This window comes from Phocoena sinus, chromosome 13 (assembly GCF_008692025.1).
Source record: "Phocoena sinus isolate mPhoSin1 chromosome 13, mPhoSin1.pri, whole genome shotgun sequence".
Lineage (NCBI taxonomy): Eukaryota > Metazoa > Chordata > Mammalia > Artiodactyla > Phocoenidae > Phocoena > Phocoena sinus.
The window spans coordinates 57,248,002-57,264,788 of record NC_045775.1 but is presented as its reverse complement, the minus strand read 5'-3'; the positions used below and the strand labels follow the sequence as shown (position 1 = coordinate 57,264,788).

Here is a 16,787-nt window from a genome sequence, read left to right as displayed (position 1 = left end):
AGAAAAAAATAGACTCAGAGTGTGGGATTTGGGGAAACCAGTTGTTTGTGTACTTGTGTACTGCATTCTCACTCTCAGGCTATTCTGCTGACGAAAAGGAAAGTAAAATCTCAAGTCAGTCCTTACCTTCATGGTCAACCTCATCTCTCCTCTCATTTGCTTAAGGCATCGAGCAGGACTGACTTCAGCTGGAAATAGCATGAAGATGATTCTAGACCACAATATAGGACTCAAACAACTGGAGGATTTAGCCAAATCCTAATATGTTTACCCCCTTCTGACAGAGAGAATTATGTTTATGTCTGAGGCTGTGGTATGATGTGGACTTCAAGAGTTCTGACACTTTAACACACCATGCAAGGTTAGAAACCCATTCGTCCCTTATTCATTTGCTGGTGAAGATATCTGGGTTTTCACTTCACACCAGTAAATGCAGGAAGAGGTACCATTTTAACATTTTGTCTTTATCTGTGCGTTCCATGTAAACAGAAGTTGTCTCTCTGGCCGTCTAGTGGCTGTATATAAAGCCCCTGTTTACTTAATCCGAATGTCCGTTTCTTTTCTGCGTGGTCTGCAAACTAAATGCAGTGAAAGAGTGTGTCAGAATTAGAACTGTGTGAGCCTGAAAAAGACATTTGAGTCACTGAGTCACTAAAAGCACCCTCTGTTTACACGTTTCTGCCGTTTCTGTCTATAACCGTAGCTGTGTTACAGCTCAGAACACTAATCCCTTTTTATTTGTATTTTACTTTATTTTATTTTGTATTAAAGGCGTTTTTAAGCCATGTCTTCCAAATGTGTCTGAGGTTTCATAACTGTCTTAATAGTGTATACACATTATAGTGACGGCAGTGAATTTCCTCAATCTGGATTTTGTTAGCAGTGACTACAAGAATAGTTTGTAGGACAATTAAAATGTGTTAATCTGTGTATGAAAACTTGATCCAGTTAAAAATTGGTTTCCCGTCCACTTATATTTTGCCAAAGTTTCCTACGTCATGGAGCTGGGGTTTTCTTGAGAGGGGCATAAAGGGGGTTGTGAGGAGAGGGCTGGAGAGAGCTTGGAAATTAGGCTAGATTTTAGGCCTCTGGGCTGATGTCCTCTTAACATGGCCCACGTTCTGCTGCGGCAGAAAATGGTGCACTGAAGGGTTGGCAATGGGGCTTGAGCAAGCTCACTTTTCACGCTCAACAAAGCCTAACGTCATTTCCCTATACAATCTGAGTTATGTGTGTGCTTTTAATAAACCGATCTTCACAAAAAATAAATAGATTTGTTCTGCTTAAACTGGCATCCAGAGGGCTTGGGGGGAAAAAAATGTCTTTAACACCTCCTGGGGATTGGAAGGGAACTTCACACGCCAGCTTCACGTGGGGAACGTGGGATAACAATTTGACAGGAAAGGGGTGGATCCCTTCTAAGGCCCTGGAAGGAGACTTGACCCTGAGCAGAGTGGCTTGAGTCTCAAGGCCTGAGCTTCCCGCCCAGCAGGGGGTAGCCAAGCTCCGGCAACTGGGAAGGAATTCCACTCACAGGACCCTCTCGTCAGCCAGCAGCGCAGCCCCGGGACTCTAGAAGCTGGCGCTACTTGCCCGGGCTTCGGTTATTTACTCCAAAAGGGGCTGCTCACCCGGGGCCTTCGCCCCAGAGCTCGGACCCCAGCGACAGGTTCTGGCAAACAGGATCCCAGTAAAGGGGTGAGAGGGTGCCTTGAGCTGCCCGAGGCTTGGGATGAAAATTGGTGGATGGGGAGGCAGGTTTTTTTCCTTCTGACTCTTTCTCCTTCTCTCCCAGAGGGCAGAAGCCCAGAGCTCCCTGAGGAAGGATGGAGAGAGACCAAGCAGTCGGGTCAGAGTGTGTGTGTGTGTGTGTGTGTGTGTGTGTGAGAGAGTGTGTGAATACATGGGCTGGGGGTGGGGTGTGTGGGGTGTGTGTATGTGAGTGTGTGAATACATATGTTGGGTGTGTCTGTGTATGTGGTGTGGAGGGAGCCTATGGACAGAATCCCCGTAACCTCCCCTGAGAAAACCTGAGGTCCGGCAGGTGAGGCCAGGGATGGCTGGTGAAGACGCGTGGCCTGGGTGGAGGAGAATCAGTGATAAACTGCTGGGCAGCTGGGGAGAGAGACTCGCCAAGCTGAACTTGCCCGTAGGGAGGAGGAGGGAGGCGGGAGGGTGACAAGGTCACTACAGAAAAAATATTTTGAAGGAAGCCCGTGTTCCTCACTGTCTGCGTTAGAAGGAGCTGCAGCCTGCAGTACTGCTGGCTCCAGGCGAGAACATTCCAGCCCTGGGTCTCCCCAGCCTGCTTCACGTTGTTGCTTCCTGCTCAGGCCATTTTCAGTTGATGCTGCTTTTCTTTGTTCTGTTTTCTCCCAGTGCAATGAACCCTTACATTATGGGCTTCTGTTGTAGTTCTAACCTCTAATACACAACCATTACATCCTAGCTCGTCTTCTAAATTACTCTAAAATCCAATTATAAACGCCCCTCTCCTTCAAGAGCACACAACTTGCCACATTACTGAAATGCTGGGCTGCTCTTTTGTTTTCCTAAATTAATAATAACCACCATTTTCCGTCTGCTCTTAGCATGGGAGTCTTTTATATCACCACACAGCTTTCCAAAATGCATATTATGATTCTTTTTGCATCTTTGCTGGGTTACAAAAGAGCTAAGGATGATTTTCCATATATTCATAAAAGATCTGTCAGTTGGTTTTTAGTACCGAAGCATTTGAAACTCTGCAATCCTTAAAAGAGAAAGCATTTTCAAATTTATCAGTTAAAATTGCACTATTGCTCTGTTTTGTGACAGTGAAACGCAAGTCCACCACTTTAAAGGTTTTAAGAGGTTAGAATGGATTTTGTTTGTTAACATTTTTATGGACTGAAAACCCTTAGTCCTACTAAGGTTTCAAAAGCACAAGTGATTTTTTCAATCCAACACACATTGTGAGTTTCTAGAATCTACGGGAGGGAAGTGACTATCTTAAAGACAGATTCAACTTCTGTTTATTATAGAATGTTTCAGTAAAAGTGAGCATGCCAAGAACATTTTCAGGAAAACTTTACCTAGAGTATCCTCAATTACTTTTTCTCATGGAGGGGCAATTGTGATTTCTAATAGAAAATTGTTCTTAAGGAAAATATGGTAAATTCAGATCTGATATTACAAGAAGAAATCTGACTTATTTTCGTGTTTATAATCACAGGCATGTAATTGAACTGTAACTGCTTTTTTTTTACTTGCAAATTCTTACTTTTAGTCTTGGGAAGAAAGTACATTGGACATACCTAAGCCATCTGATTATATAACAACAAAATAGGCTTGATGTGCAATTATTAAAAATATGTGTGTGGCTAGTCAACCACTATACTTTTCACTTCACAAGCTTGAGCAACGTTCAATGGAGGTTTTCAATGTAAAGTCTGTACTTGTGAATCCTTTCTTATGCTCAGTCTTTAGCTGCTTAGGATAAAATATTATAAAGTCTTGGGGAGATTAGAAAAGTTCTAAAATGCATGTTAAATTTCAATCAAACATTTAAATAATAACATCTCTAGTTAGATAGTTGGTATATTTGTTGTGCCCTGAAGTTAAATCTTTATCCCCTTAAATAGTAAATACATGAAAGGCTGCTTACTCTTCTTTAATAAATTGACTCTAGTTAGGCGTTTTCAGAGGCCAAGGTGAAAGCCAAGGGAGAATTCAACAGGGTGCAACTGGTGGGGCACCACTTGGAATTTATAGGCTAAGTGAGATGAACCAGAAGGACATGCTAATCACTAAATAACATCATCAAATACAGAATATAGGAACCTGACTGCTGTCATGAGCAAAACGCGGGGAAAATGGAGATCAGGGAAAAGAAAATCATAAACTTATGTAAAAAACACAAACATTACAGTTTTTTTAGTCATATTAATTATATATTGTGTATACAATAATTATACATATGCAAATATTTATTATATATTGTATGTTTTTTTAATTGTCTTGAACAAATAAATGCCATAATCTTAATTTAATTATGATGGAAGCATCATACTGTCACTTAACATTTTAACAGTACTAGTAAAGTTTCTTTCCTTCCTTCCTTCCTTCCTTCCTTCCTTCCTGTTTTTCTATCTTTTAGAATTTTCCAGTAAAAATAAAACATAGACAAGTTTATTTTTCCCTTATACTTCTAAATTCTGAATATTATCTTCTAGTTTCAGTGTAGCCTAAACACCATCTACTCGTTTTGTTGGACAGAATCTAGTACAACTTACAATTTCTTTAACGTTCATATATTTTAAGCATTGACATTATCTATTTTTTGCTTAGAAATATATGTACTGAAGCATTCTACTAATATGTTCTTTAAGTCTCTCTGAACTTTTCTTGCATTCCTAATTTTTAATGAGTCTTAAACCATCTGGACAAAGCAGATTCAATTCAAACAATTCAGGTATCTGGGTAACCCTTGTAAAAATGATTTTTTAAATATCAAGAGTGCATTTCCTAGCATGTATGACTACTGAGTAGCAAACTTAAAAAGAAACATTTAAATTTATAATTTTATTATTTTGCATGCATCGTAGGTTTTCATTTTTTTAATTTTAAATGAAGATTGGGGGACTTGTTGTCAGGTTAATACATGACAGTCTCTAAGCTCTTTAAAATAATCTGTTATTTATACTTTAAACAAATCAAAAGTGACTGTAATTTGTGACATTTAAAAAATAGTATCTAGAAGATAAACCATATTTTCCTAATTTATAAGCCACCTCTAGCAGGTCTTTGAGGTTTTGTGTCGATTTGGAGATAGACCAGGCCTTGGGCTGCAGGAGCACCATTTGGGGTGATGTAGCAGTAAATTACTCTGCAGGACCCCAGGGGCCCAGAAGGGTTAATGCAGCTTCCAGCAAAACGGAACACCTGGCCAGTAACTCAGGCAGGAGGACGGCCTGATTGAATCTGTCACAAGCATGTCTCAATTGTGATTTTTTAAAGAGCGCGATGCAACAGTGCAGCCGAACTTTTCCCCTCTTCCTTCCCATCCTCTGTTTCTAGGGGACTGAGCATTGGTGTCCCTCCCTGCAGTGTTGCAGCACTGGGAGATTATGGTCTTAAAAGTGAAAGCCTATAATTTAAAGTAATAATTCCACCTTTAAAATGGAGATTGAAATACAGTAATATAAAATACATAAGGCATCAAGATGGAGCAAATGTCTTCTCCCATTAGATTTCTCTATTTACAAGGTGGACAGTAATATGAAGTGTATTTTCCATGAGATTGTGTAGCTTCTCCATGCAAAACTGAGCAAGTGTTTTCCGCTAGACCCAAATTTCTTTCAATGCCTACTAAATGAAATTTCCTGGCCCTAAAATAAGATCAAATACAATAAAATTTAAAAGCCCAGAAAAGGAGCCTCCAATTTTCTAAGATGTGAAATATTTCTTAGAAAACAGTATCTTGAAAAGTTGGAGGTAAATGAACATACAAATTTTATTTCCCTATGCCAATAGTTTACCAAAATATATAAAATGCTAAGTGTAGAAAGGATGCCCATTGATTTCGGAAACAAAGGAACTCAAGACATTCAGCAAACCCAAAATATCTTCTCCCCTGCCTTTTATAACCGTGTTTATGTCTTTATTTCTATAACACTTCAAAGCTTTTTCAGGTTGCTGTGTACTGATTTGAAAACACCAGTTTTGAATACTAAATAACAGTGAAATGAAAAATTTTCTATGAATCAATTTTTCAGCCACATGAGAAAAAAATACTATATAGAAAATGACTCTGCTTCATAGGGAAGGAAATGTCATGGGCCTCTGAATTGGGGGGGAAAAAAATCTCTGCAGTGGCACCTATTCGAAATTACACTCAGAATAAGCATCTTTTCTTTTTTCCCTTGAAATAAAGTTCAAGGTAACATTTAAATGAATAATTATTTACCATTTTGTTACATGCTGGCATGTATGGCAGGAATCATCTATTAGTACAAATGCTTTTTCTGCTTAGAATGGCTCATTAGTTTCTTTGTAGGCTGCACTGGTTTTAAGATTCAAATTCAAAATCTCCTCTGATTTTGCTGTTCCATTTCTGGCAGCTGGCCAGCGGCAAATATGCATAATATTTCACTGTTAGACCTTGCAAACATTATATCCTGCTGTGCTAAAGAAAACATTGTGTTTCTTACCACATGAAAATAATCCATCACTTTTCAATCAGCACACACACAAAAAGCTCTACCTGTTTTTTCCATCAGACTCAAGAAAAATTAATGGCCCCAATGTGAAAGGTGGACCCTCCATACATGATCCATTGAAGTACAAACTAATCAAAATATATCTAGCATCTGATTTGCTAAGCAAGATGGAACAAAAGAGGTGTGATGAAAAAATAGATCCTTATAAGACCCATACAAACTTGTTCTATCAGTACTAACCTTATTTATTTTAAATGTGGGAAGACAGAAATATAAGATCATGAAGTGGATCTGTTGAATTCAATCAATTCAAATAGATACTCTGTATTTATCTGGAAAAAATGGCTATAGACACCTACTGTGGAATGGAGGAAATTTTATAATAAAAAAGGGTTTTGAAAACTAAAGAATGACAAATTATAAGTACTCCCCAAGTTGGTAACTAGACCACATAATATATTAAAGTTTTCTTTGAGAGTAAAAATATCAGGGCTCATGCCTTTAAAAATAATTTCATGCCTTTAGCAATGCTGATGTTATAGCTAGTTTTGAGTGAGGCATGAGGACTTTTCTCTCTAAGGCCATATGACTTTTGCTACAATATTCTAATCAGCAAGAGAGCAGCCATCTCAAAGGAGTGTTAATTAAAAAACAATCCATTTTAAAACTTTTAAACAGTTCCACTGGAATTTCTTGGATTTCTTTGCTACCACTGGGTTTTTGTTAGATTTTTTTCAATCTTTCTCTCTTTCATTGTCACTCTCTTTTGGTATGACCTTATCTTATAGTTTAATATATTAATAAAAGTATATTAAGAAAAATGCAATATAATGCTAATACTAAGAAGGTATGCATACTGGTACATACTTTTACACATAAAGTATTTTTTCTTTCGTATTCTTCTTATAACTTTGCGTTTAAAATACCACTGATGGGGAGGAAGGAAGAAATTTTCCTCTACCCTTCTAGGTTCTTCTGGCTGGTCCAAGAATTAAATTGACATGAGACCAGTTAACAGGAGAAAATCAAACAAAAGTTTAATAACATGTATATATAGAAGATACACAGGAAAACTGAGGAACTTGCCAAAATGTCTGAAGCCCTCACCTTAAATGCCATCTTCAGCTCAAGACAAAAGAGGATGTTGGGGATAGTGGTTTGGGACTTCAAAGGAGAGGAAGGCAATTCACATGGAGACAGAAAAGCAAATGTTTGGTAAACAAATGTTTGCTTGGCTATACAGAGACAGCGGGACACAGAGTGGACTCTGCTCTCTAGACTCTGTCGAGTTTCCTCCACCACACTTAGCCCATATTCTCTGAAGGTATCTCTGGTGATAGCTCAATTCTGGGAACAGGCTCTTTATCAAATTGTATAGGCAGCTAAGGGAAAAGTAAAAAGAGAAAAAAAAAAAAAGACTTCCTGAGTCTTCCATTTCTTGAAAGTAATCAGCCTAAATTATTCCACATGCCAAGGAGATACATTTTGGGGTGACAAATTTTGCCAACGTATAATCCTGGCTTCTGCAATCCAGAAGCTGAGTTGGTAGATTGCTTTATGCCTCATTGAGTCTGTCTCTTACTCCTGACAAAAGATAGTTCAGTTAACTCTTTTCAGGAGGCAGTGATGCAGGTGGGATCACAAAGTTAGGCTTATAAGGTACAAGCAATCAGGTATTTGATAAGAGGTATTTCTATGGAGGCAAAGGAAAACAAAGGTTAATGGTTGGAGTAAACTAGAAACCCAGTGTCTGAGTCCTGAGAGCTCCCAGTCAAGAATATTTCTGGGTGTCAGGTTCAAAGCATCTTCAGATGGACTGAGGGCAAGTAGTGACAATCTGATGAATTTTCCTGGTCTGTAGTTTGAGTATCTCTGATGATGTCATCAAGTGATCAGGTAAACTTTCTGAGTGGCTCACACAGCAACGGGCATGAGGATTCTGTAAACATGGGCTATTGGAGTGATGTCTCAAGTTTGTAACAAGTTGTTCACCTTCCATTTGGAGGGCTTCAGGAAAAGAGCAGCGTTAGTTCCATATGATCCCAAGTCAAAAGTAGGAGAAAAACTGGAAATGTTAGTTTGGAGAGTCGTAGCCAAATATTTGAAGAAACCCATAAGAATTCAGGATCCAGTCCAGTTCACAGGTGGAAAAAAAAACCTTCAAAGACAATTAACAGAACTAGAATCTAATATCCACAACTGTGTATAATAGTTTCTATTGAAACATAATTTTTCTCTCAAAAATCATCCTCATTTTTATCAAAAATAGCCAAAATAAGGCTAACTTGTTCACAAAATAAGTCTAGTTTCCATAAAATTAGCTTGATTATTTACATAAGTCCAGCAAGAATAGCGATTGACAATATAGGCTCTTTTAAGTCTGCTTTGCTAGAACTTTTCATAAGGAATCTCCAGATTGAATTTTTAAATGCCTCTTGAGACCAAGAAGCCAAGCCAAAAAAGTACCATCAGACTTGCTTATAATATCTTTAGATTTGGGTGAACACCTCTCTTCTTGAGGGCCCCAAAATATCCTGAGGTTCCTGAACCTGCCAGGAAGTGGCCTTCCTTACTCACCTGGTAAGGCTGCTGGAAACCCTGTAAGCAAGGCACCAGTCTGTTTTTCCAAGGGGCTTCATGGCTCCATAAAGTCAGTCTTAGATCCTTACAGCTACCTGGTCATATCTGATTTGATACACCTTCTCAAATATGATATTCTAATCAAAGCCTTGGTAATATAACTGATATTTCCAATTGTGTCCGGTTACAAGGAGAACAGATTCTTAGCGAACTACTGTAAAACTATATTGCCATGAAAATAAGAAGACTCTCTAAGGGTTTCCAAATTCTGGAGTGATTAGGTAGGGAGAAAATGGTAAATTGTTCAATACTGATACAAAGATATAATTTAAGAAATTGCTATAAATCATAATTAGCTTAAGATAAAAGCTTTCCTTATACCTGGAAAGAAAAGATTAAAGAGCCAGTAATATTTCAGACACAAAATCATAAGAATTATAATTATGTTCATCAGTTCATTCATTTCAATGTAATTAATTCCTGTTGATCTTGATCTTTTGTTAGCAGCTTTATGAAGCCATCAGGTTTTCCATTAGAGTTCTGTAATTTCTTATTCAGTTCAGTGGTATGTTCTGAAAGTTAGCAGAAACCTGTATTTGTCAAAAAGTCTTTTCTATGAATGTTTTTGAAGATGAAGCATTTTTGTAAAAAATCTGATTTATTATAGTGAAATTGACAAAGAAATTGACAAAGATAACCTGAATTATGACTAGTAACATTTTATCAGGAAACGTCAGATTTTTAGGAATTTTATATAAATTTTAGAACACATAAACATAATATTTATTAATAATAATTTATAATAACAATTATATCCATGCAATATAACCTAAGGCTTATCACCACTTACTTCACAATGCTTCCCATATAAATTAACATACCAAATAAGCCTAATTAGTTTAATGTATCTCTTTGAGATGTTTTATGGGTCTCCTGAAAAATCTCAAAGTTAGCTAGAAGGACTTCGTTTAGAATTTCATTTGGGGAAGTCTGTCAGATATCAAATGGTATAAAAAATTCTTGATCAGGATGAGGCCTTCAAGATGGCAGAGGAGTAAGATGTGGAGATCACCTTCCTCCCCACAAATACATTAAAAATACATCTACATGTGGAACAACTCCTACAGAACTCCTACTGAACACTGGCAGAAGACCTCAGAATTCCCAAAAGGGTCTTGGTGCTCTGGCCAGGTGTCAGGCCTGAGCCTCTGAGGTGGGAGAGCCAAGTTCAGGACATTGGTCTACCAGAGACCTCCTGGCCCCAAGTAAAATCAAATGGCAAAAGCTTACCAGAGATCTCCATGTTAATGCTAAGACCCAGCTCCACTCAATGACCGGCAAGATAGAGTGCTGAACACCCTATGCCAAACAACTAGCAAGACAGGAACCCATTTAGCAGAGAGGCTGCCTAAAATCATAATAAGTTCACAGGCACCCCAAAACACACCACCAGACATGGTCCTGCCCACCAGAAAGACAAGATCCAGCCTCATCCACTAGAACATAGGCACCAGTCCCCTCCACCAGGAAGCCTACACAACCCACTGAACCAACCTTATCCACTGGGAGCAGACACCAAAAACGACAGGAATGACAAACCTGCAGCCTGAGAAAAGGAGACCCCAAACACAGTAAGTTAAGCAAAATGAGAAGGCAGAGAAATACACAGCAGATGAAGGAGCAATGTAAAAATCCACCAGACCTAACAAATGAAGAGGAAATAGGCAGTCTACCTGAAAAAGAATTCAGAGCTATGAGAGTAAAGATGATCCAAAATCTTGGAAATAGACTGGAGAAAATACAAGAAATGTTTAACAAAGACCTAGAAGAACTAAAGAGAAACAAACCATGATGAATGACACAATAAGTGAAATTAAAACTGCTCTAGAAGGAATCAATAGTGGAATAACTGAGGCAGAAGAATGGATAAGTGACCTAGAAGATAAAATAGTGGAAATAACTATTGCAGAGCAGAATAAAGAAAAAAATAATGAAAAGAATTAAGGACACAGACCTCTGGGACAGCATTAAACTCACCAACATTCTAATTATAGGGGTCCCAGAAGAAGGAGAGAAAAAGAAAGGGACTGAGAAAATATTTGAAGAGTTTACAGTTGAAAACTTCCCTAATATGGGTAAGGAAATCATCAATCAAGTCCAGGAAGAGCAGAGAGTCCATACAGGATAAGTCCAAGGAGAAACACGCCAATGTTTCTCCTTGGATTTATCAAATGACAATGAAAACACGATGACCCAAGACCTATGGGATGCAGCAAAAGCAGTTCTAAGAGGGAAGTTTATAGCAATACAATCCTACCTCAAGAAACAAGAAACATCTCAAATAAACAACCTAACCTTACACCTAAAGCAATTAGAGAAAGAAGAACAAAACCCCCCCAAAGTTAGCAGAAGGAAAGAAATCATAAAGATCAGATCAGAAATAAATGAAAAGAAATGAAGGAAATGATAGCAAAGATCAATAAAACTAAAAGCTGGTTCTTTGAGAAGTTAAACAAAATTAATAAACCATTAGCCAGATTCATCAAGAAAAAAAGGGAGAAGACTCAAGTCAATAGAATTAGAAATGTAAAAGGAGAAGTAATGACTGACACTTCAGAAATACAAAGGATCATGAGAGATTACTAAAAGCAACTATATGCCTATAAAGTGGACAACCTAGAAGAAATGAACAAATTCTTAGAAAAGCACAACCTTCCGAGATTGAACCAGGAAAATATAGAAAATATGAACAGACCAATCACAAGCACTGAAATTGAAACTGTGAGTAAAAATCTTCCAACAAACAAAAGCCCAGGACCAGATGGCTTCACAGCCAAATTTTATCAAACATTTTAGAGAAGAGTTAACACCTATCCGTCGCAAACTCTTCCAAAATGTAGCAGAGGGAGGAAAACTCCCAAATTCATTCTAGGAGGCCACCATCACCCTGATACCAAAACCAGACAAAGATGTCACAAAGAAAGAAAACTAGAGGCCAATATCACTGATGAACAGAGATGCAAATATTCCTTAAAAAAATACTAGCAAACAATTGTAAACTGTTATACCACTATTTTTGATTGGCAAACATATACATTTCATAATTTATACACGCGTATTTACTTATAGCATAATTTTTAAATGTGGTACAGGATTTGTTTATTAATAGGCCCAAACCTCTTTAGTTTTTGTATAATAAGAAAAATGCAGGTAAACTTAGACTTGTTTAGCAATTAATGTTCCAGTATTTTATCTTATTTGAAAATGATATAGATATTCAATGAATTTCCATCATTTAAATTAGGAAAACTCTAAAGTTTCAAGTTACCAAAAGATTTTGGAAGATATTTTTAAGTCTTATCCCACTCGCATCTATTTAAATCACTTGTTCCCAACAACTGTTTTGATTACCCATGAAAACTTCATGGGATATGAGACAAAGTCAGCCATCATCCCAAGCTATTTTTCTTGCTGATCAGTTTCGTAGCAGAGATAACATGAACTTTTCTGACTTTTGGTAAACCTAAGTAGAGTACAAATTTTATATTTCATGCTGATAACTCTAAAGACTCACCTATTTTAATGAAACCAACAGCTTTAAATTTACTAAAGATTAATCCTAGATCACATGAACTTGAAAATATTATGGTTAGGTTCTACTATATATTTGAGAATTTTTATATAAGTACTTGTTCATTTTAGCCAATTAAACATAGCTCTTCATATAAATTAATTTTTGCAATACCATATGAAGGTAGAAAAATACCATATCTATAGTATACACAGAGACATACAGACAGACACAATCAGAGATCTCATAGCTTTCTTTTTAAAATTTTAGTCGTGAATCAGGTATAACAATACAAATCTCACTGATTTATAAATAACAGTTAGTTTAAGTTAAGTTTATTTGCTTAGGTGGGTAAAGTCTTTTACTATTCATGGAGAAGACTTTTAAGATCTACATTGGGGGACCTTGAAGATGGCGGAAGAGTAAGACGCGGAGATCGCCTTCCTCCCCACGGATACACCAGAAATACATCCACACGTGGAACAACTCCTACAGAACTCCTACTGAAGGCTGGCAGAAGACCTCAGACCTCCCAAAAGGCAAGAAACTCCCCACGTAACTGGGTAGGGCAAAAGAAAAAACAGAGACAAAAGAATAAGGACGGCACCTGCACCAGTGGGAGGGAGCTGTGAAGGAGGAAAAGTTTCCACACACTAGGAAGCCCCTCCGCGGGCGGAGACTGCGGGAGGCAGAGGGGGTTGTTTCGGGACCGCGGAGTAGTGCACAGCGACGGGTGCGGAGGGCAAAGCGGGGAGATTCCTGCACAGACGATCGGTGCCGACCAGCACTCACCAACCCGAGAGGCTTGCTGCTCACCCACCGGGGCGGGCGGGGCTGCGAGCTGAGGCTCGGGTTTTGGTTTTGGACGGAGCTCAGGGAGAGGACTGGGGTTGGCGGCTTGAACATAGCCTGAAGGGGTTAGTGCACCACGACTAGCCGGGAGGGAGTTCGGGGAAAAGCCTGCACCGGCCGAAGAGGCAAGAGACTTTTTCTTCCCTCTTTGTCTCCTGGTGCGCGAGGAGAGGGGTTTAAGAGCGCTGCTTAAAGGAACTCCAGAGACGGGCGCGAGCCGCGGCTGAAAGCGCAAACCCCAGAGACGGGCGCGAGCCGCGGCTGAGGGCGCGAGCCCCCGAGACGGGCGCAAGCCGCGGCTGAAAGCGCAAACCCCAGAGACGGGCGCGAGCCGCGGCTAAAACCGCGGACCCCAGAGACGGGCGGGAGACGCTAAGGCTGCTGCTGCCGCCACCAAGGGGCCTGTGTGCGAGCACAGGTCACTCTCCACACCCCTCTTCCGCGGAGCCTGTGCAGCCCGCCACTGCCAGGTTCCCGGGATCCAGGGACAACTTCCCCGGGAGTACGCACGGCGGGTCTCAGGCTGGTGCAACGTCACGCCGGCCTCTGCCGCAACGTCACGCTGCCTCTGCAGCTGCAGGCCCGCCCCGCACGTAGTGCCCCTCCTACCCCCATCCCCCAACCCCCGGCCTGAGTGAGCCGGAGGCCCCGAATCAGCGGCTCCTTTAACCCCGTCCTGGCTGAGCGAAAAAACAGACGCCCTCCAGCGACCTACACGCAGAGGCAGGGCCAAATCCAAAGCTGAGCTCCTGTGAGCTGTGAAAACAAAGAAGAGAAAGGGAAATCTCTCCCAGCAGCCACAGAAGCAGCGGATTAAAGCTCCACAATCAACTTGATATACCCTGCATCTGTGGAATACCTGAATAGACAAGGAATGATCCCAAATTGAAGAGGTGGAATTTAGGAGCGAAATCTATGATTTTTTTCCCTTTTCCTCTTTTTGTGAAGGTGTACGTGTATGCTCCTGTGTGACATCTAGTCTGTATACTCTAGCTTCCACCATTTGTCCTAGGGCTCTATCCGTCCATGACTTTTTTAAAAAAATTCTTTTTCTTAATAATTAAGTTTAATTGTAATAACTTTATTATACTTTACCTTCGTTCTTTCTTTCTTTCCTTCCTTCCCTCCCTCCTTTAGACAACGAATCACCCCAAATTGAGGAGGTGGTCTCAGGGAGCAGGATTTATGATTTTTCCCCCTTTACCTCTTTTTGTGAAGGTGTATGTGTATGCTTCTGTGTAAGATTTTCTCTGTATAGCTTTGCTTCCAACATTTGTCCTAAGGTTCTATCCGTCCCTTTTTTTTTTTCTAAATATTTTTTAATTCAATAACTATATTATACTTTATTTTATTTTTACTGTATCATCTTTCTTTCTGTCTTTTTTTCCTTCTTTCCCTCCTTCCTTCCTTCCTCCCTCCCTCCCTCCCTCCCTTTCTTTCCTTCTTTGCTTCTTTCTTCCTTCCTTCCTTTCCTCCTTTCCTTCTTTCTTTCCTCATACTTCTACTAATTCTCTCTACTTTTTCTCCCTTTTATTCTGAGCCGTGTGGATGAAAGGCTCTTGGTGCTCCAGCCAGGAGTCAGGGCTCTGCCTCTGAGGTAGGAGAGCCAACTTCAGGTCACTGGTCAACAAGAGACCTCCCAGCTCCACATAATATTAAACAGCGGAAATCTCCCAGAGACCTCCATCTTAACACCAGCACCCAGCTTCACTCAACGACCAGCAAGCCACAGTGCTGGACAACCTATGCCAAACAACTAGCAAAACAGGAACACAACCCCACCCATTAGCAGAGAGGCTGCCTAAAATCATAATAAGGCCACAGACACCCCAAAACACACCACCAGACGTGAACCTGCCCACTAGAGAGACAAGATCCAGCCTCATCCAGCACAACACAGGCACTAGTCCCCTCCACCAGGAAGCCTACACAACCCACTGAAACAACCTTAGCCACTGGAGACAGACATCAAAAACAACGGGAACTACGAAAGTGCAGCCTGCAAAAAGGAGACCCCAAACACAGTAAGATAAGCAAAATGAGAAGACAGAAAAACACACAGCAGATGAAGGAGCAAGATAAAAACCCACCAGACCTAACAAATGAAGAGGAAATAGGCAATCTACCTGAAAAAGAATTCAGAATAATGATAGTAAGGATGATCCGAAATCTTGGAAGTAGAATGGACAAAATGCAAGAAACAGTTAACAAGGACCTACAAGAACTAAAGATGAAACAAGCAACGATGAACAATGCAATAAATGAAATTAAAATCACTCTAGATAGGATCAATAGCAGAATAACTGAGGCAGAAGAACGGATAAGTGACCTGGAAGATAAAGTAGTGGAAATAACTACTGCAGAGCAGAATAAAGAAAAAAGAATGAAAAGAACTGAGGACAGTCTCAGAGACCTCTGGGACAACATGAAACGCACCAACATTCGAATTATAGGGGTTCCAGAAGAAGAAGAAAGAAAGAAAGGGACTGAGAAAATATTTGAAGAGATTATAGTTGAAAACTTCCCTAATATGGGAAAGGAAATAGTTAATCAAGTCCAGGAAGCACAGAGGGTCCCATACAGGATAAATACAAGGAGAAACACGCCAAGACACATATTAATCAAACTGTCAAAAATTAAATACAAAGAAAGCATATTAAAAGCAGCAAGGGAAAAACAACAAATAACACACAAGGGAATCCCCATAAGGTTAACAGCGGACCTCTCAGCAGAAACCCTACAAGCCAGAAGGGAGTGGCAGGACATACTGAAAGTGATGAAGGAGAATAGCCTGAAACCAAGACTACTCTACCCAGCAAGGATCTCATTCACATTTGATGGAGAAATTAAAACCTTTACAGACAAGCAAAAGCTGAGAGAGTTCAGCACCACCAAACCAGCTTTACAACAAATGCTAAAGGAACTTCTCTAGACACGAAACACAAGAGAAGGAAATGACCTATAGTAGCGAACCCAAAACAATATATAAAATGGAAATAGGAACATACATATCGATAATTACCTTAAATGTAAATGGACTAAATGCTCCCACCAAAAGACACAGATTGGCTGAATGGATACAAAAACAAGACCCTTATATATGCTGTCTACAAGAGACCCACTTCAGAACTAGAGACACATACAGACTGAAAGTAAGGGGATGGAAAAAGATATTCCATGCAAATGGAAACCAAAAGAAAGCTGGAGTAGCAATTCTCATATCAGACAAAATAGACTTTAAAATAAGGACTATTAAAAGGGACAAAGAAGGACACTACATAATGATCAAGGGATCGATCCAAGAAGAAGATATAACAATTGTAAATATTTATGCACCCAACATAGGAGCACCTCAATACATAAGGCAAATACTAACAACCATAAAAGGGGAGATCAACAGTAACACATTCATAGTAGGGGACTTTAACACCCCACTTTCACCCATGGACAGATCATCCAAAATGAAAATAAATAAGGAAACACAAGCTTTAAATGATACATTAAACAAGATGGACTTAATTGATATTTATAGGACACTCCATCCAAAAACAACAGAATACACATTTTTCTCAAGTGCTCATGGA

At 39.5% G+C, this 16,787-nt stretch overlaps 1 pseudogene; it reads left to right on the top strand.

The window, feature by feature from the left end:
* Positions 1 to 16,787, top strand: part of LOC116764023 — a 145,182-nt pseudogene that overhangs the window by 15,141 nt on the left and 113,254 nt on the right.